Here is a 19,797-nt window from a genome sequence, read left to right on the forward strand (position 1 = left end):
TGTATTATGACACTCGGTTTTAAATTTGCATGAGTAAATGAGCTTCTCACTAAGTCAGGTAAAGAGATTTTTCACTTATCTACCATGAAATAAGGCATTAGAAACCAGGAAGAATAGAAAGGAACATATCCTTGACATATTTCGTTTACATTTTTTTCAGCTGTGCTGACTGAACACTTCTAATTATTAATGATATAATAAAGCTATTTGTACTGCATATAGCGGGCTAAATAATTTCACATTATGAAGACTTTTTGTAATTAATTTACTGTTCAGCGTGAGAGCAGATTTTGAAAAACACACATTTACATTTAATTACACACTAAATCTGAATGCTAAGCCGCAGTGAGTGCACGCTGGCCTTTCACCTCTCAGTAGGAAGGCCCATGGATGTGGTGCATGCAAGAGAACAATTTTGAGCATGTTCCTGGTGCGTGGGGAAGGCTCAGCACTGCTGCAGGGCCCCGACACCGAGGGTCTGCAGGGAAGCCCAGGGCACAACCCATCCTCACATTCTGTTCCGCCGTCTCAGAGTTACAGTTGTCTTGAAAATGCATCTCAGCTTTCTCTGCAGGTGAGGCCAATAGGAGCTCAGCAGCATGGAGACCCACGCTTCAGTGTGTCTTTGTCCTTTCCCAGGCAGGAGGGCCCCCCAGCACCACCCCACCTCCTGGCCCCGCCACCTCCCGGCCCCACCACCTGCTGTCTGCTTGGGTTATTGATTTGCTCTCTCTCTTTCTCTCTCTCTCTCTTTTTTTTTTGCTGTTTCATTAATAGTGACAGATGCTTTTAATTAAAAAGAAAAGACAAAACAAAATCCAGCATAAAACAAAAAGAGAATATTCTAATTTGGCGTGACATTATGAGGCAGAATGGCTCCTGGCATGCAAGGTACAGAAAAGGTCATCTTCCCCGGCTGCAGCCTTTGCAACGGTGGAATTAAGTTCAAACTCAGGCTGGTTTTGAAGTCTTAAGTCTCTCTGGGGATTCCTTTCATAACATCTTCGAACTGGATAACACTACAGTAAATGAAATACACTGCACTGGATTAAAGGGTTATTTCCCCTGTGTGTCAGGCTGACACAGAATACCAAACCTCAGGTTGCCTCCAAGTTGTCTCTATCTGCTGATACCCTCTCTTCTTTCCCTCACAGCTCTCAGAGTTCTTGCATGTGAGTTTGTGATTATTTATTCGGTTTCATTGCTTTGTGAACGTGGAACAGTTTGGTGCAGCGAGGAGCCAAAATGAAGCTGCAAAATGGGAAGAGATGGAATGGGCTTAAAAATGTGAAAGAGATGATGCAGGAAAGAGCAAATCTGCCTCTTCGGGTTCCCTTATGTTGCTCTATTATTTATACCCAAATCCAGATCTCTGTGTTGCTGCTCATTATGGGCAGCACAGACCTGCAGTGACAGCGGTGATGGTGCGTGCTGCTGTGCTCTTACCTGCCTGGGCCAGCAGCTGAAGTTTGCCAGGGGACATTTGCAGTGTGCCCGTGGCTTTGAGTCTGCTCCAGCCTGCTGAAATCCTCCTCCATCTTCCGTTTCCCCATCACAAACCCTAAAGATCAATCTGAAATAACAGCCTGTAAAAGGCTGGCTATACAGAAACTCTTTCAGTGATGAAAAAGGAGAAGCTATTTCTTCTCCCTGCTTGCCTCCACCCATCATATTTTGTCCAAGGCAGCCCAAGGCCACCTGAGGTCATGCAGTTGTCTCACGAAGCTGCAGTGTGTATGGAGATCAAACACCCTTTGCGTTCTCCCTACACTTGGGTTTGGTGTCAAACAGGGTGCTGTACACAGACGCGGTCTTGCACGCCAATGTCTGCCTCTGAATGCTGTTCCACATATGAATCCGTGGTCTCTGGCTGAGCATCCTCTGGCCTGCAGGTTTCCCTTTCCGTGCACTCCTGGCTGCACTGAGCAGCCTCCAGCAGCTCCAGCCTTTGGGGTGCTGCCCTGCAGCCATGCCCTCACTGGGCCCACCTACCAGCCTGACCCAGGGGAGTCATTCCTACACGAGCTGTGTGTTTGGTGGAGTCCCACTGCAGAGATCCCACATGCTGCGTCTCCTCTAGTGCCAGGTTCCTCTGCTTCCCAGTGTTACTCACATACTTGCTGTGCATGTTAAACACACAGGGGAAGTGGTCATTTCGGGTTTCTGCTGCCCATGAGTAATTTGCGTTAGCTGCGTTTCCAGACATACCTCTCAGCAGGTGCTTCAGCAGGCGTGCTGGGGGCAGTGGGATGAATGCACCTCCAGGTTATTATTTCCTCACGTATTTATAAATATGTTTTGTAGCACTAAAAGAAATGATAACACGTGCATTGCTGGGCGCTCCCAGCAGTGTTGTGTTGCAGCGTAACAATGTGGAGGTGCTGGGTTAGCAGACCCAGCTTCTTGTTTCTGCGCTGTCCTCCGTGCCTTGAGCAGCTCTATTCATTTGTGCTTTCCCTTCCCCACTCCGCTAAACAGAATAGAAAAGCTTCCTGCCTTTGTTAGCACACTTAGGGGTTGGCCAAGGCTGGTGGGCAGGAGCTGAAAGCCGCACTGCTTACAGGAAGCACTGTTGGGTGTTATGCTGGTACTCATGCAGTGTTAGCGCATGGTTCTGTGTCCCAATCCAGAAGTCCTGGTTCTTTCCACGACCGAGCACAACATGTGTGTGGTTTGGGAAGTGCTGCTTTTTGGTGGTTGTGATGTTTGTACGTGTGCATAAAAACAGCAGGAAGCATTTATGTAGGTGTTGCTAATTTAATTTAATTTAATCTGCTGCGTGTGTACGGAGAGGCCTGTTCTGCACTAAAGTGCTTCTCTTTATTTTGCAGTCTTCATCGTCATCAAATACAACTCCTTTCATTCTCCTCCTCCATTCACCTACCCAAAGACCAAATCTGGAAATAGTAACCAAAAGAGAAGCCCACATCACACACAAAGCAGAGAAAGGTTGAAGTAATTTAAGGGTAAGTAATTTTTTGCCCTTATTCTAACTTAAAGCTTTGTGTTCAGGGTAAAGCTGTACCAGTAAGCGTGAGGCGCCGTATCAAAGCTGTTAAGTATATATGGGGCTGCTCTGTCAAACTGACTGAAAAAGCTGAATTGGTGATGAAAGCCAGGGGTAGTGGCACCTTTTGCAGGTGAGAAAGTGAGCAGATTTGAGTGAGCTGGGAATGGTGGGCACCAGGCAATGTGGCTGATGCCCTTTGCTCCATGTGGGGCCAGTAGCGCACTTGATGTGTACCCTGCATGTATTGTGTTTTCACGCACCTTCTTTCCTAGACAGACAGGGTATGTATTTGCTTGGATCTGAAAACTTTGCTTTACACATCTGGGTTTTCTGTTTTATTGCTGTTTTTTTGTGTTGGTTTTTTTTTTTTTTCCTTGCAATGTTTGTTCATGCAAAATTCATATCTGGGCAGGGCATCTCAGATCCCCGCTTCTGAGTCAAAAAGGGAAAGCATGGAAGTGAAAAGAGAGATTGTATCACTTTAGAAATATGATTCATGAATTAATCCTCGTCTGCTACACCATCTGTGGTGTGTGTTTCAATACCAAATCCTCTTTTTACATCTCTTTAAAAAACCCTTTCCCCACTGGCTGCTGAGCACCCCACCATGTTGAGGGGAGTCGGCCTCTCCTGCAGGTGCGCAGAGATCTCAAGGAAGGTGGGTGTCCCTCGCCCTTGTTGTCACTCATGGTGGCCCCAGCAGTGCCACGTGGTGGTGGCCATAGCCTGGCGCTGCCCCGGCGTGCAGTAACTACAGCCCCAGTAGCTCCCTGGCACTGGGTGCTGATAGATGGAAGCTGGCCAGGAGCTCGGGGCCGGCACTGAAATATTGCAGGTTTGTTGCCTTTCCATTCATTTTGCTTTCACGCCTTTCTGCCTCCTTGACTCATGGCCATGCGGCCTCTGCTTGCAATTTCTATTTGCTGCGGTAACACCCCCTGGACAAGACAGGAGCGCCTGCAAGCACTGATGCTTGGTGATGCTTGCAGCTGCTTTTTAAGCTTCTTTTTTAATTGAGCATCGAAAGGCAGGATAGCGACAGAGCGGAAAACAGCAGTGATGCCTTTTGCCATGGTAGGAAATATGAATGAAGTATTCTGTGAAGGCAAAGCAGAAGAACCACATCAGCAGAACCCCAAGGGTTGCTGCAGGGTCCCAATGGGAGGTGGTCATTTGCACAGCTGGGTGCCAGGCTTGGGGTGCCAGACCAGTTCCAGAGCTTGCTGGTCCCTAGGAAATGCTTTCCCTTGCCCTTCCTTTGTCACACATCTGCCCGCTGTCTGGGAGGCCTTTGAGGTGCAGGCACTTTGTTGATGGGAAGTGCAGCATGAGCCCCACAAGCACTGAGCATCCCAAGGCTGCTCTAAATAGCCTTGTGCAAAAAGGAGAAGTGTCAGCAATGTTTAAGCAAAATGTTTAACCCAAACTGCGCTTACAGACTGCAGTATTTCTGAATGAAAAATACCCGCGGGAACACAGCCCTGAATCAACACCCAGCCCTCTCTCTTACTGCACACCTGTGCTTTCACTAGGAACTCTGACTGGCTTTCTTTTTGCCTTTGCAAAATAGTTTGCAACTGTCTTAAGGCATCTTCTATGACCGTTTCAATCATTTTTGACCTGAGCTCCTGAGTTTATGTGCCGTTATTTGTCTGTCCTGTGCCGATGTTTGGAAAGCTCAGGCTTTCCGTGGGTCTGTTCTGGGTGCATCTCACCAGCGGGTGCACTGCTGATTCCCCATCATAAGAGGGTTTCAGATTCTCTACCTTGAGAGATTTCAGATTCTGTACCCCCTCCTGCAGGGGAGCAGTGAAGGGCTGGGGAGCATCGCTTCATGGCCTGGTCATTAGGACCCTGGTAAAACAGCTGCTTGTTTCTCATAAACAATTGTGCCGTGAGGGAAATTGGCTTGTGTCTGTACATACTTTTCGGATGGGGAAAATTAAGCAGTAATAGCTGGAAAAATAGTATGTGTTGTGAGATAATAGATGCCTAAGGGATGAAATTAAGCAGTACTTTACAGTGAAGGAAGAGGTTTTGGCAACGCATCGTTTACACTGGACTTCTTTTTGTTTGCCAGAGGACTGCTATTGCTTTGGAGGGGTTGTCCGCCAACATAGTTCACCAACAGACATCAGAGCATTCTGCAGGTCCTTCTCTCCTCCAGGGGAGGGTGCAGTGTTCCTGCTGGCAGAAAGCCCAGCTCTTGGACCCACTGCATGGTGCCAGTCCCTGCTGCCCTTGCCCCGCATGCTGGTTGAGCTGCAGGGAGACAGCCAGAATCATTAAGCTTGGAAAAGGGCACTAAGATCATCTAGTTCAACCGTCACCTCATCACCACGCCCACAAAGCTGTGTCTGTGGGACTGCCAGCTTTTAACTCTCCTGGGGGAGCCCTGAGCAAGAAGGGGGCTCAGGGGGGAGCCCTGAGATGTGGGGCTGGTGGTTCCCATTCCTGCAGTGGGACTCGGGGCGTTCAGCACCCATGCAAATGAGGCGGTGCTGCCTGGCACATTGAAAACAAAGTCATTAAGTAGCTGTTGCATTAAGACCGCTTTTATTCATGGAGTGTAATGTGATTCATTTGCCCTTTTGCTCTCATGTTGAGAAGGCAGTCATCTAGTATGCATCGCTGGCTGCTGGCTGCAGGGAGAGCTTTTTTTTTCCTTTTTACCTTTTTTTTTTGTGAGGGAGCAGACATTTTCATCAAGTGCAGCGGGGCTGCAGGGTTGTCCCTTTTTTGGACAGCAGCCCTTATGGTGGAAGTGCTGAGCTCAGGCCATCTCATTGCCTCAAGGTCTAGATCCTGCTTGTTGCTGTGCCAGGAGACATGGCTGGTGGTACTGTGGGAGCCCTTCTGACCTTGGCAGCACCCCTGGGTGCAGGCACAAGGGGCACAGCAAGCGGTGTGGCTGAGCTCAGGGACCTGCATGTCCCTTGGTGTCTCTGGGACACCCAGTGCCAGCAGGGCATAGGGCACAGGGTCTGGCCAACGCAGGGTGAGATTTGTGGTTGGGGGATCTCTGATGATGGGTGAAGGAGGTGGTGGGTCCTTAGTGCTGCAGGTGGCTGCTTGCAGTTAGGTGAGAAGTTAAGTGCAGCCAAGAGAAATCAGTCCTTCCTGGAGTTACAATAGGAAACATGCCAGGCAAGGGAAGAGGGTAGAATATGGAAGAACAGAAAAATGCAATTTTTTTTTAATGTTAGCATGGGGAGCATTAACTAAATCGCTAATTTCAAGAGCAGCAATGAGTAAGGCAGTTTGAGTCACTGCTTCTTGTGGCGGATGGGATCAGAGCAGTACAGCTCCGCGTGCTGGAGCTGAACCTGCAAAGTAGGAAGCAAGAAATTCCTTTTTAGCCCCAACAATAGTAACCAGCACTTCTTAAGCACTGAGATCTGAAGTGTCTGAGCACTGTGTCAGATTCCAAGCAGTCGTCTTGCACAGCACAGGGACGATCTTAAAGTCTTCATGTGACCATGGGCTTCTAAAGCTACAGGGTCATACTACGTGTAAAAATCAATAAGGCATATTTCAGAAGCAAATGGCAAGAGGTGAGTTACTGCAGTGCCTTGTCTGTCTCCCCTCCATGACAAAGCAGCGTGTTGGCCAAGCAGGAGGCAGCCAAGCACAGATCAGGGAGCGGGCCAGGGAAAGGCTGTTCTGCAGGAGCTGGGCCCTTCATTTGGAGATTCTCTTATACTGTCTTGATGGGGAGGCATAAGAAGAATGGGTCTGGTATGGCTAAAGATAAGGAGAAGGGGTTTTCGGAAGAGTGAGGGGTTGAGAGCTGTTTGGGAAGGGGGATTTTTTGCCTCTGATGATTTGGGTAGACAAAAGAGGAGATGTGATTGGAGCTGGGGAGGTAACAAAGCCGACCTTCCCTGCTCTAGTTTTCAAGCAAGAAATGCACAAATCGCCGCCGATACTGCTGAGTGGTTTCCTGCTGCTTTGTGGCTTGATTTGGATCTGCTGTCGTTCCTAACCTGGTTCCCGTTTCCGTTGTAGCAGCACACAAAAGCAAGCAAATCCTTGGCTGTGGAATTGTAATTGTTTTGTAAGCGCGGCCCAATAGAAAGACTGCTTCACAAACACCTTCACCTTGCATCGTGCTTTAGATCGTAAATGGATTTTGAATAGATTAATGCATTTCGGAGTGTTCTAGAAAGGTCAAAAACAGAAAAGAAGATCTAATAGCAGTGTAGCAACCAGCTGGTTGCACTGGGTTTCATTTTACTGCCATAGTAACACTATGAGCCACAGTGTTAATACCATACCCACTGAATGCCATCTCCACCTCCCCTCTCCCCCCCCTTATTTTTTGTCAGAAATCAAGCCCGTAAGAAGATATTTTCTTCCTTAAGAATTTCTATATAGCAGTAATAGTTTTTGGAGGGGACCATCCTCATACCCAGAGATGTAAGGTGGGTAATTTACAAGGCAATGTGCAAATGCCAAATTGTTAGGCAGAACTGCTGCTGATTTAGAAGGCAGTTAATGCTATAAATGTGCCAAGTGCCAGTAGAGTGTTTCTACAGATGGAATAACTGGAAATATTGGAGAGGTTCCAAAGGTTTAATCAAATTCAACCAGTCTTTTTTTCTTTTCTTTTTTATTTTTTTTTCTTTTCTTTTCTTTTCTTTTTTTTTTTTTTTTCGAACTGCAGAATTCTCTAAGGGATGTGAGTTGCAATAGTAGATTATTCCATTGCTTTTAGTACTGGGGGAGATTTTGTCAGCAGGTACGCAATCAGGGCAACAGCAGCTATGCTGTGAAAGCCCACGTTGGTGGCGTTAGGGGGAGCATCCTCTTTAGATACCATGGCAAGAGGGACCGTAGAGGCAGACTGCTCTGCTGCATGATGGCAGTGAGGGAAGAGGTGTGGAAGCAGCTGGCGGCAGAATCCATGTTCTTACGCTGTGCTGCTGCCACACCTGGGCAGGTAGCAGTGAGGCTCTGGGCATGACAGCCTCTGCGTGGCTCAGCGTGTGGTGCCGGGGCACGCATATGTTTCTGCACAGATGCACACCTTCCTCTAGTCTTGTTGACAGCCTTTCCAAGGCTTCTTATTTAGCCAGACCATATGTGCCTGGGCATGGAGCTAGTGCGATGTGGAAAGAGCATCACATTATCCTTGGGCTGCAAACACCAGCAGGAGCGATTCAAAGCAAATTTTGTCTGCAAGATGTAGAGCTCTTGAGCTTGCATCACAGGGCATTCGTGATGATCGAACGTGATTTTTTTTTTTTGGCTCATTTGTTAAAGCCAGATTTCAGAAGGCCATTTCCTTTTGTTCTATCACAAAATTAGCTCTCCTTGTCCAAGCCTTAAACATAACAGCAAAACACAGATGAACGCTATCAGGGAGAAGAGGAAGCATTGGGTCACATCTGCAGGTTGGGCTTTGCTGCTGACAAGGTGATAGGGAGCAAGCTGTGGCAGGGCTGGAGATGACCCCATGGGGTTTCCCCTGCGATTGGTATGGTAAATGTAGAGCCCCGCTCCCTGCTGGCAACAGGGTTTAGCTTAGGGGTGGCACCGCCACGAACCAGAAACCATAAGGAAGCTCTGGACATGAAGTGATGCTGTGACAGCACTGAAGCTTTTCTCGTGTTGGGTTTTTTTCATGTGACATTTCTTTAGTGAGAGGGTTTGTTTTTTGTTTTTTGTTTTTTGCAGATGGCCTGTTTGGATCCATTAATTGTCACTCCTTTCATTTTGTAAGGGAGGAAGAGCTGCCTGCTTTTCCTGGAGTGCTCAGTATCAACCCCCTCTGCTCTCTGCCACTCCGGAGCTGGGGCCTGTGCCCCTCCCAGTCCTCTCTGCCTGTGTTCTGCCAGACCCCTGCGTCGCTCTGTGCATTTCTCATTGAATAAATTGCTACAAAGCTATTAGCCTCAATGCCACAGTCTGCTGCTCCTGCGTTCCTGCACCCACCTCCACCCCACAATTGATCCAGCCTGCTGTCTGTTCTGCAGTCGAGAATGCCGGATGCCACTGCGCACAAATTGCTTTAAAACTGATTTGTTTAAAAACGTTTTCTAAACATTCCTTCCCTTTGTGGCACTGTCCATTGTGCCAGCCAGGGCTGAGAGCTTGTGCTGATCACTGCTGGGTGGAAGGCAGGGGAAGATTCACCATTTCTTGTATGTTGTTTATTTTTTTTTAAGTCAAATTAAGAGCTACGTGATGGTGTGAATCAGATCTGTGGTGTGTGCTGTTGTGTACAATCTGTGCCCCAGATTGTGCACCTGGCCCAAACGCTGAGCTCTTGTGCCTCGGCTCCTTGTCAGCTTTGCTGCTGTGCTGTGGTTTGGGTTTCCCGTTGCTGCGTGTAGTGCTCACCAATGCCTTTGCCTTCCCAGCAGTTCTGTTTTGAGAGGGTTGTTTCCTGGTGACATGGTTGTGTTTTATCAGAGGTGTTTCAGAGGGTCTGGTTGGCAGTGTGGGGGAGCACAGGTGCGTAACTATTGCAGCGTCCCAGTGGGAGGCTGGTAGCAGCACGTGGTCGTGGCATTTGGGAGTACATCCCTCCTAAGAACCCAAGGCTCTTGGTGGAGGACCACAGCCAGATCACTCCCTTCCACAGACAGGGCTGCAGAAGTTAAAGATACACGGAGACTGTCCATGTATGCGTCCACAGCAGTTTTCTGCACAGGGCTTTGCAAGTGTCATGGGAAGGAGATTCTGAAGAAGTGAGTAACTTTCCAGATTGTATTGAGTATCACCTTGAGAAACATTTTATTGTACAAATGCTGGTACAGCACTTCCAACACTTCTTGATGTTCCTTTGTTTCTCATTTCCCCCAAAAAACTCCTCAGTGCTTCAGATGTTGACACAAGAGCCCTTCTGAAGCGACATTTACCTCAAGTGCTGCTATATCTGGATCCATTGATTTTGTCAGAACGTCATCCGTGCCTAACTGGAACACCAAGTGTTGAGGGGTGATGCAGTCCTCCCTTCCTGCAGGCCTGCCCTGTGATTGTGGCTGAGGATGTGCCATAACCAAAGTGCACTTTACAGAGTGACCATCTCAGAGCATCCCTGTGCTCTATAGCCCCATTCCACGTGGTCTGTCCCCAAGAGGTGCCAACGGCCCGGCTCAGCAAATGGAGAGGGTTTGTTCTCAATGCCCTGACATCCTCATGGCCAGCTGGCAATGCGTGGGGGCATTTGTCTGAATCTGATCTTCCTTTAGGGCTTTTATTTTTAAATGTGTCTTACTTTGCAGTACACTGAAGTTGTATTACCGAGGTCCTGCAGTGCACCGCCAGAGTCCCTCTTTGCTACCCTTGCCCGATGTTCCCTGCATCCTACAGCTGCAGCCTCTTTGCCCATTTTCCATCACACAGTGATGTGTGTCCTGGTGAATACCCTGGCTGTGCCCTTCCAACATTTGCACACCCATTCCTGTGTTATGCTGAAAGTGTTTCAGCAGCTTTCCGAGGGAATGTCTCCCAAACTTTCAGCTCCTCCCTAAAAGCTCTTCCCTTTATCAGCAAGAAGTGCACGTTTGGCATTACAGAGGTCTGTGGCCTCACCCTTGTAACCATTCTGCCCAGCCAGCCTTCCCATTGTCTGCTGATAGACACGGCAGCGCTGCAGCAAACTGAATATAGAGTACATCATTGTGACATCTGTACGTGCTTTAGTTTGAGAACACATTTGGGCCTTTGACAAATAATAGAGATAGGAAGTTAGCCTGGTTGATGGGTCCTATTGACACTCCAGAAGCTCACCCAGAGAACCTAAATAAACTTGTACCAATTGAGTTACAAGTCTTGGTTCAGACAGGATGACTTTTCAATGCAAACAGCAGTTCAAGTCTTCGTTTAGGTGTTGTCATTTCTGTTGTACCATCGAGCAGGAGGCTATCATGCTGCTGATGCTTTCTGCAAGCTCAGAAACGTGCTCAGCAATAAACCATCTGTCAGGAAATTCCTGCTTTGCTGCTGCTTTGGGCTCAAATCTGAGCGAGAGGTGAGCTGCTTCTGTTACCCTGTTGTGGTTCCAGCGCTACTTCTCATCTTCTGATTCATTTTTGCAGCTGTTTTTTAAATGCTCTTATCCTGGGAGTTCTCCCAAGGGCAAGAGACATACATTTGTGCAGACAGTGTTGTGCATCTGTACTTTGCAGCACTGACCTTGTGTGCCACAGCTAGATGCCATCTCCAATCTGCTCAGCGAATGTGGTGATGTCATTTACATGGTCATGTCGCCCTCCCCTTGCTGGGGAGGACATGAGGGTGAATGACACAAGGTGTAGGTCTACTCTCCTGAGTGGGCAGGTGGGGCACTTCTCATTGAGGTTAACAAGGGCAGCATCACTTGGGGAGAGTGTGAAGCCCACATCACCCCAAGAAAGGCTCTGAACCAGAACTTCCTCATCTGAAGGAAGTTCATTGAGCGTTGTTGTCCTTTGTAGGTCTGGTCCTCCACATGTCTAATGAGGTTTTTCTCCAGGGTGAACACATCTTTCCGAAGAAACAGAGAAATATGCAAGAGGATAAAAATACCTCGCAGTCTGTACTGAATTTAGTTTTTTTCAGTACAATGTAGCCATTCATTTCCCTACCATATAGTGTATGGTGGGGATGCGGGGCCAAGCCAACCTCCCAGGACGCATGTCTGCTCCTCGCTGCTTTCTGCACACTCAGAGCTGCTCCTCTCTGCCTCTTGGCCAGACGAGGATTTCAGTATTTGGGAAGTTTGGCCACCCTCAGTCTCACGGGTTTGTTAAACACAGGGGAGCTCAGATCACATTCAGATGACTGTAATTTGAAGGAGCTTGAGACAATGCTGGAGGTTTAAGTAATAAAATTGTGTCTATTGCTTTGGGGAAAAAAAGACAAAATTATTCAGTTTGGCTCAAATATTTAATTTTTGGAACTTAAGGGTTAGGTATTAATATGGGCTTAGCAGAGAGTTCATCACTTGTAGGGCTGTGCTGAGAGTTCTTCATGTGCTGAGATCAGTGCTTGAAGTCAAACCTGTCTTTGTGAAAATTATCCTCTGAACGAATAATTGGCCTCAATGAGGAGGTGATCGGGCAAAATGTAATTGTCTATTATGGTAGGAGGTCCTCCTAAATGAGCTGGTGGTCCCTTCTGGTCTTAAATCCTGCCAATATCAGTAAAGTTTGGAGACCGCTTTCCTAGGGATTGAATGTTTGCCCAGCCTGCCTCCTCATCCCTGTCAGGCCTGGCAAGGAAGCTGGATGTGATGTTGCCATGCTTTTGGTGGTACTGTGTCCTGGCTGACCGAGGAAAAGCAGTCATTGCTTGCTCAAGATGGGTAGATGGAATGCAATTGCGTCTTTCTCCTTCTTAATATTATGCACCTGCATCTGTTCCAATAAGGAAAAACAATCCTAACTGGAACCTTCAGAGAGATTTGTAGTAAATGAGAACAAGCACAAGAAATTTAGAGGGATTGTGGTCAAAATAGTACTGACAGCTTTAGTCAAAATAGGGGAGTTTAGGGACTTCCAGGAGTGTTTTCAGTGAGCTTAAGCCTGCAGAGCACATTAAGCGCTGCCAGCAGCCGGCTGGTTTCCACGCTGGCTCAACCCCAGCAGTGGGTGGGCTGGGCTGGGCTGTCCTGGAGCACGGGGCCTCCTCTCCTGCAGAAGAGGTAGCAAATCCCAACCAGGAATTGTGAGAGCTGCCACATGGCTGGTGCTGAGCAGTCGGACACGCTGTCGTGGTTGCATTGCTGCCCCTAACTGGCATCGGGATTCAGTTGGTGTTGCAAGCTGCCTGGCTAGGCTCCAGGAGTGCTGAACCAAGTGCTGACAGCATGAAATGATCCTACTGCCCCGGGGTGTGTGGTTCCTGCACACTTCTTTCCTCTGTGTTTGCGCCTCTGCTTGCAGGCCTGAGGTAGGCGAGGGGTTAACTGTGTCCTCTTGGCTTTTCCAGTTACCCCATCAGGACTGTTGAAAAATTAGCTTCTCCCCACTTGCAGCACTATAATTAGGATACGGGAGTTGTGGGGAATGATTTCACAAAGTGACTTGGTGTACTCGCCCATGCACCCCAGGGAGCCAGGCAATTATGCATACATAATTCTACTCTTTGAATATTTTCTCTTTCTCTGCATAATTTCTCTCTATTCATCTTTCCAATGTCCTTCTGAGATAAACTTAGAAGTCTCAGCTTTCAGAAGGCAAAAAATAAAAATAAAAAAAATAAAAATAAAAAAGAATCTGATGACTGCATGCTCACTATTTGCATTCAGGCCAGAAGGACCAGGAGCCGTGTCTGCACTGGAGCAACCCAAGGGGCTGGAGCAGTTTGGGGCTCCTTTGCATCCCCAGCCTGTGCCAATGGGGCAGAGGTGCTCGCCATGCTCCGTTAGGCCTGGAGTTTGGAAGCCCGGGGGCAGCCCACATCCATGGCTGGGCAGCAGTGGAGGCTGTGGAGGAGCTGGCTTTCCTGAGCACGACGTATTTTTGTTTCTAATCTCCTGTTTATGCTGCTCTCAGTGAATTTATTGCGGCGCGATAAGCAAAACACAAAGTAACTGCCAGCGTATTGCTACTGTCTTCAGTCAGTTTATCTCTATAAACTTGCTGTTGACATGATGCAATTTCTCCCTGTTGCAGTGTAGCCGTATAGCAGCGAAGTTGTGATAAAAGACAACTTGTTGAAGGGATTCTTTGTCATACTCCTGAATCATCCGCAGTTCTTTTTTTTTTTCCCCTGTGCCAGAAGCGTGCTGCTGCTTTGCAATTATACCTGCACTCGATTCCTTTATTTTTCCCCCCTCTCCCTCAGCAATTCACGTTCCCTATTGTGCTCTCATTCATTTTCTTTCTCTTTTGGTTTCTTTTCCTTTTCCTTCTTTTCCTTTTTACCCAGCACCTTCTCAAAGCACTGAAGCTGGAACTGCATCACTGCGGTTAGGGAAGGCTGCTGCTCTACTTCCTGAAGAAAGCTCATTGTGTGGTGCCACGAGAAAAGCTTTAAACAACACAAGGGAATAAAGGCACTGCATTTCTCTGATTTTCTTTTTCTTTTTCTTCTCCTTTTTCATTTCATTTTATTTTTAAGGAATAATACATAAGCTGCTGGGAAAGGGCAGGAGTGTCTCCTGCTTCTCTCTGGTTGTGTCTGCGAGGCTGTGAAATTCTAAGGAAGCCTGCTTTTCATGTGGGGGCTTGAAAGGTGGACCACCCCACCTCCACGCCTTTGCTGCTCTCTGCATTAGCCTTGTGTGTCTAACAATAAATCCTAAGATCGCGCCCAGGCAGCACAGAATCGCAGCCTACCAGGCAGTACCATGATTACTTCCTTTTTTTTTGGTACCAGTTCACAGCAATCCAATGTAAGTTTTGTTTCAAGCTGTCCCGCAACCAGCAATCTTCAGAGTTGTTTTAGTGCCTTCACATTCACCTGTGTGTTAGGTCCTTTGATAAGTATGGTGAAATTAGTGTCGGCTTCATGCACGGAGGTAGATGAGTGTGCAAATCAAGAAAGGATGGAGTTTGTGCCTTGCAAAGGGAGGAGAGCTACCACAGGTTGCAGCTGTAATGTAATGGCCCAGCCATGTCTCAGGGCTGCCCATAAATACCTTTCTTCCTGTCTCTGCACAGGAGCTGTTGCTATTATCTAAACTGCAGTAATTAATCAGTGCTTGGAGACAGCATGAAGGGAACTGAATTTCTGTAATTTCTCCTATTTTTCATAGCCGGCTGTACAGCGGGATGCTGGAAATGCCATTGTGGAGCCAAACTGCTTCCACAGTTGGGCTCCCTCTGGTGCAAACCAGTTCTGTGAGAAGAGAGCAGGTCAGTGTGGAAGTGGGGCATGTAGGCCTCGGCCTCAGGGGGACGCCTGGATAGCCCACATGTGCAGTGCCTTCCAGCTGCACCTCAGTGGCATTGCAGTGCTGCTTCGTGCCTGGTGCCCATGAGACAGGACCATAGAATCATCAAGGAGTTCTGAGGTCATCCAGTCCAGGTGTCAACCCATCACCATCGTATCACTAACCGTATCCTTCAGTGCTGCATCTTTACGATTTTGCAAACCTCCAGGGACAGTGTCACCCCACCCCCACCCCAGGCAGCCTGTGCCAATGCAGCACCACTCTTTCTGAGAAGAAATTTTTCCTAATATCCAACCTGAATACCCAGATGTGATGTTCTGACCACAAACCGGACTGTTCCTTGGCAGCCTGGCAGAGGGAACGCCTCATAGAGCTGTGCGTGGCACGGAGTATTTCATTACCTGCTGTCGGTGCCTGTACTTGTGTGACCCACTTCTGCCACGGTATCTAGCAGCAGGTGGGAGGTAGCAATGCATTATTTGTTTCATCAGCTTGTTTGCTTAACTTTTAGCTGGCGTAGCACTTAAATAGAGCATCTCCCTGTGCACGTCTCATTTTCCAGGCGCTTGTTCCCATTTGCGCTGCTCTCCTCCTCCTCACATTCCCCCGCCTGTGTTGTAGCACCTGTTGCATTTTGCCACAAATTAGAGCACAACATGTTCGCAGCGGGGATGGTTTGTGCTGTTAGCTTGGGCTCCAAGTGCCACAGGGCTGGGTGCAGCCTGTGTGTCTTGGGGACCGCACACAGCGAGGATCTGCACAGGGTCTGTTCTTCACCCAGCGCTGTGATATAACATTGGCACCTTGAAAAGCTGTCTCTGCCATTCCTGGAAAAACTTTGAGGCAGCTTCCCTGAGTAACATGGAATCTGGACACTCGGGTAGCTGAAGCGTGCTGAAGGCAGTCAAACCAGAATCCCTTTTTTATCACAATACGCTTTGATTAAGATCATTATAGCAATGGGAGCAGCACTACTGTTAGCACGGAGTTGGTATTTCTGTCTCACGGGCTGCAGCTCAGTGTTCAAGCTGTCAGCCCAGATGCAATTTAAGAAAAAAAATGAAAACCAAAAATGGTTTCCATCCATTGAAGCATTTTAGAGCTGTGTTTTTATACGATAGATTTTAACTTGCTCTGGAATATTTTTATGGCTGATATACATCTGCATGTTGTAAAGTTTTCAAGACATCCAAAGAAAATCTTGCACTCCTTCAGTTTTCCTGTATCTTGTGGCGTGATGACACACGTGGACACAGGTCAGGGACCTCTGTACAGTGAACAGGTGCAATCTACACCTATTTGCACACTGTGCTGTCTAAGTCCATTTGCCATCTAAAATATTGTTTCATCTGGAGCTCCGTAAGAAGGGGGAATAATTCAGTGCCCTGCAGCTGTGCTTCCTGAGCAGATCAGCAGTGTTCAGCACAGCCACCCGAGGGAGGATGGGCTGAGGTGATGTGCAGCCAGAGCTGCAGGAGGAATGGGGCTAATCCCTCCGTGTGCAGCACTTGTAGGACTGGCTTAAATTGCATCATTAAAAGAATGCAAATCTTTATTCCGTTTATGTGACTTTGCTGTCTGAGCCTCCAGGCCATATCTGGGTCACGTTTTAAGTGCTTCTTTGCAGCTTGGCAGGACAGGCACAGTGTTGCTTTGCAGGTGATGCTGTCACGTTGTTACCAACTCCAGGGGCATAAGCACCGGCAGAGCACCAGGCAGATGAAGATGGTGGTGCCATGGAGAGGAAAGCACTAAATTTAGATGGTTTGAAACCCTTCACTTCTGCAGTGCTGCGAGATTGTTAACTGAGGTGAAAAAAATTGAAGTACTTTGTGAGTTTCAAATTGATAGCATCCTTTAAAATCTTAGCATAAATTCAGTGGCACTTCACCTCCCGCACACAATCGGATCTAAAGAGCGGGAGTAACTGTGTCATTTCTTCCTGAGCTATACAAAGAACCCATATCAGGGATGTATTAGTGAAATATTGGCAAATCAACACCTGGAAAAGCAACAGCGTGCTGCGGGCAGAGGAGTTGCAGTGATGACCTGACCTGCTGGTGCCATTCAACCCAGAGATGTGCTCGCTGCTGATAGAAGTGCTGCTTGCTGAGAGCAGGGAGGACAACAGCCCATCAGCTGGTGGAGGTAACCAGAGGCGACACCTGCGTTCAGTAATGGGCATAATGGGCATGGAGATTGTGCAACAAAACATGTGTCATTTCCCTCAGGCTGAAGAGGTTTAATTTCTGATGGGCTCTCGGTGCACCTTGATGTGGCTGGGAGCTGCATTTGACAGCTGGCAGACAGACACAGCACTGTGCCCGCAGCACCCAGCCCTGTGCCTGACTCTATAGGAGAACTGCTTTGTCCTGGTGGGGCATGTCCTTGGTGCACACCATAACACCAGGCCATGTTTTGTGCTGTCAGCTTTTGGAGATGCGTTCAGTTGGTGTAAGCCTCCAGCTGTGGCTTTGTGCTTGCTTGGGGTGGGCTTCCTCTGCTGGTGCTGCATGTGTGTCCCTCTGCAAAAGCACTACTCAGCCAAAGCCCTCTACCTATCTGCATTTGGGCTGCATCTGCTTCTTACTGCAGCTTTCCATCGTCCAGGGATCTTTCCATGCACAATTCTTCCCCATGCTCTTTCCCATGGAGCAGGATTTACAGCCACAGGTCAGTGCAGACACATGGGAGCCCTGGGCTTTGTAAAGCCATCATGGTGCCATCTGGGATTTCTGCAGCTTCCTGAACCTGTTGTGCATTGGGGTGCTCTGTCATTTCCGGAAGGTTATTCCCAGCCAAATAGAAATGAGCACATGTTGTAGATTATTCACCAAGTGGTTTATTTACTTCTTTTCCTTAGCGATCAGTTTTTGCTATAATAAGCCACTCCTCTGTCAGGATTGTTGTGTTTTTCATGTAGGAGTGAACATGACCCACGATCCCCAAACTTGCCATCCCATAGTGTCCTATGAAAGCGTCTTAAGCTGGAGGTGAGCCCAGCTGTCACTCCTGAGGTGGATGGAAGTCACACTCTGCTTGCCACTGAAACCATTCTGTTTTCTTAGGCAGTTCATACCTGATCTGAAATACCTACAAACCCTCAAATAAGCTGAGATAACCTGACTCAAGCCCTTCAGAGCTCTGCATGTCCCCATGCACAGAGCTGGGTACCCTGGCCTAAGCCCTTTGGAGCTCCACATGTCCCCATGCGCAGGGCTGACCGGTCACAGCCGCTGCTCCACCTGGCACTGCCAGCTCCGCCTTGCTGTGCCCAGGGTAAATTGGCTCTTTCTGAAACAGCTCACATCTCTATGGGTCTGCTTTCAGCACTGCAGCCTGGAGCTTGCTGCAGCCCATTTATCAGTTCCTGCTCAGAGATTTTTAGTGTGTACCAGGACATCATGTAGGTTTAGCAAACTGGCTGAGACATGCCATCCAATACCTTCTCCATTAACCTCTCAAACGTGGCATGCCAAAAGCCATCACTTTAAATTGCTGCAGGCCTTGTCCTGCTGTGAAAGCAGCCTTTCTCTGTCCTTCGGATAGACTTCGACATGCCAATCCCCATTTTTAAGATCCAGGGTGAAAAATCAGGCTCTGCCTGCTGCGTCGTTCGCAGCATCATCTCTCTGTGGTAACAGACAGGAATCCCCTCAGTGACTTTAGGATGTTGTGCTAACATTTCCTTAAAGGAGAGCTGTGGACACAGCTCAAGCACTACTTTAACACTTAATTTCTGTGTTGCTGTTTGATAAGTTTCCCCTGTGGGCCGTCACTTTGTCCCCAGTGTGCAGCCGCTTGCTTCCTCATTCTGTGTGCAGGTCCGAAGGGATGAGAGGAAGGATAGGGGATGGTTCAGGATGGTTGTTTTGGTGCTTTGGTGCATGCATACATAGCACTCTGCTTTGTCCACCGACACCATCCCTGTTCATTAATTTGATTCTGGTGATGTTAAATGGAACCTGCACACCACGTTTTACTGGACTTCCATCAAATAGCTCCACAATAGCACCACTTACAGTGCACACAAATATGTCATTCCTCTCTCTGAGTGAAAGTAATTTATCAACAAGTGGTCCTTGTCCCTTTACCATGTAAAGTCTTTGTGAAATACACTTTTACAGCAAGCTATGATTTGTGCAATGTTTCTCCAGTTACAAATATGCTGTGTTTCTCTTTTAAATGTTAAGATACAGAAGAATGAAAAGGAAGCATGCAGGTCTGAATAATTTTTGAAGGGGAAAGCTATCCATTGTGCAGACCCTCCTTGAAATAGATAGATCTGCATTAAACGTGTTCTTGAACTTGGCAACAGACTTTATTTTAATCCATTGTGGAGACTTTCCCACCAGCATAAGTGAAATGCACAGAAGGGGAGTGCTGGGTGATTTTTCCTTCCTTCGCCACCTTTTGTGTTTGTCACCTTGGTGGCAAGGGAATCGTTCCCCTGCCCTCATCTGCTGGTGAGAGCACTCAGTAATGGGGACAGGCGGTGATTGTTTCAGTGATAGCGACTGTTGGTGACTGGCATGCCCAGTCATAAGAGAGGCTCAGTGATTGGGGTGTCCAGTGGTGGGGATGCATGGCATGACCAGAACCAGCTTTGGGTTCACGTCTGGAAGATGTTTGCTTTGTCTGAATGAAGCTCTGCATCTTGATTTCTTTCTCCTCTTAATTGCATAGCTGGAAAATAATACACCGGGAAGGAAGGAAGCGCTTTTAGAGCACACTGCAGACCAGGTGCTTCGATCGTGCATTTCTGTAAGGCTCTTGGAGTTCAGGGCTGGAGTGCTGGGAGGGAGGCACAGCAGAAACCATCACCCAGGAGCAAACCACCCTTGTGCCTGCGGTGTCCCCATCTCTCCTGATCTCCATTAAAGGGCTTGGAGGCAACCTGGCATGAAAGGAATTTAATATCTTCTCCTTATTCTGCACATCAGTGTTTCCTCAAACG

General features: G+C 47.9%; 1 protein-coding gene across 3 annotated transcripts in view; it reads left to right on the forward strand.

Annotated features, from left to right (window-relative positions):
• The window catches only part of NEXMIF (neurite extension and migration factor), a 123,480-nt gene that overhangs the window by 78,703 nt on the left and 24,980 nt on the right, over positions 1-19,797 (forward strand). For all 3 annotated transcript variants that reach the window (XM_072334389.1, XM_072334391.1, XM_072334390.1), the window contains one exon: positions 2,832-2,966. The gene's annotated coding sequence lies outside the window, so the exon portion shown is untranslated. The remainder of the gene's footprint in view (positions 1-2,831; positions 2,967-19,797) is intronic.

This window comes from Excalfactoria chinensis, chromosome 4 (genome assembly GCF_039878825.1).
Source record: "Excalfactoria chinensis isolate bCotChi1 chromosome 4, bCotChi1.hap2, whole genome shotgun sequence".
Classification (NCBI taxonomy): domain Eukaryota; kingdom Metazoa; phylum Chordata; class Aves; order Galliformes; family Phasianidae; genus Excalfactoria; species Excalfactoria chinensis.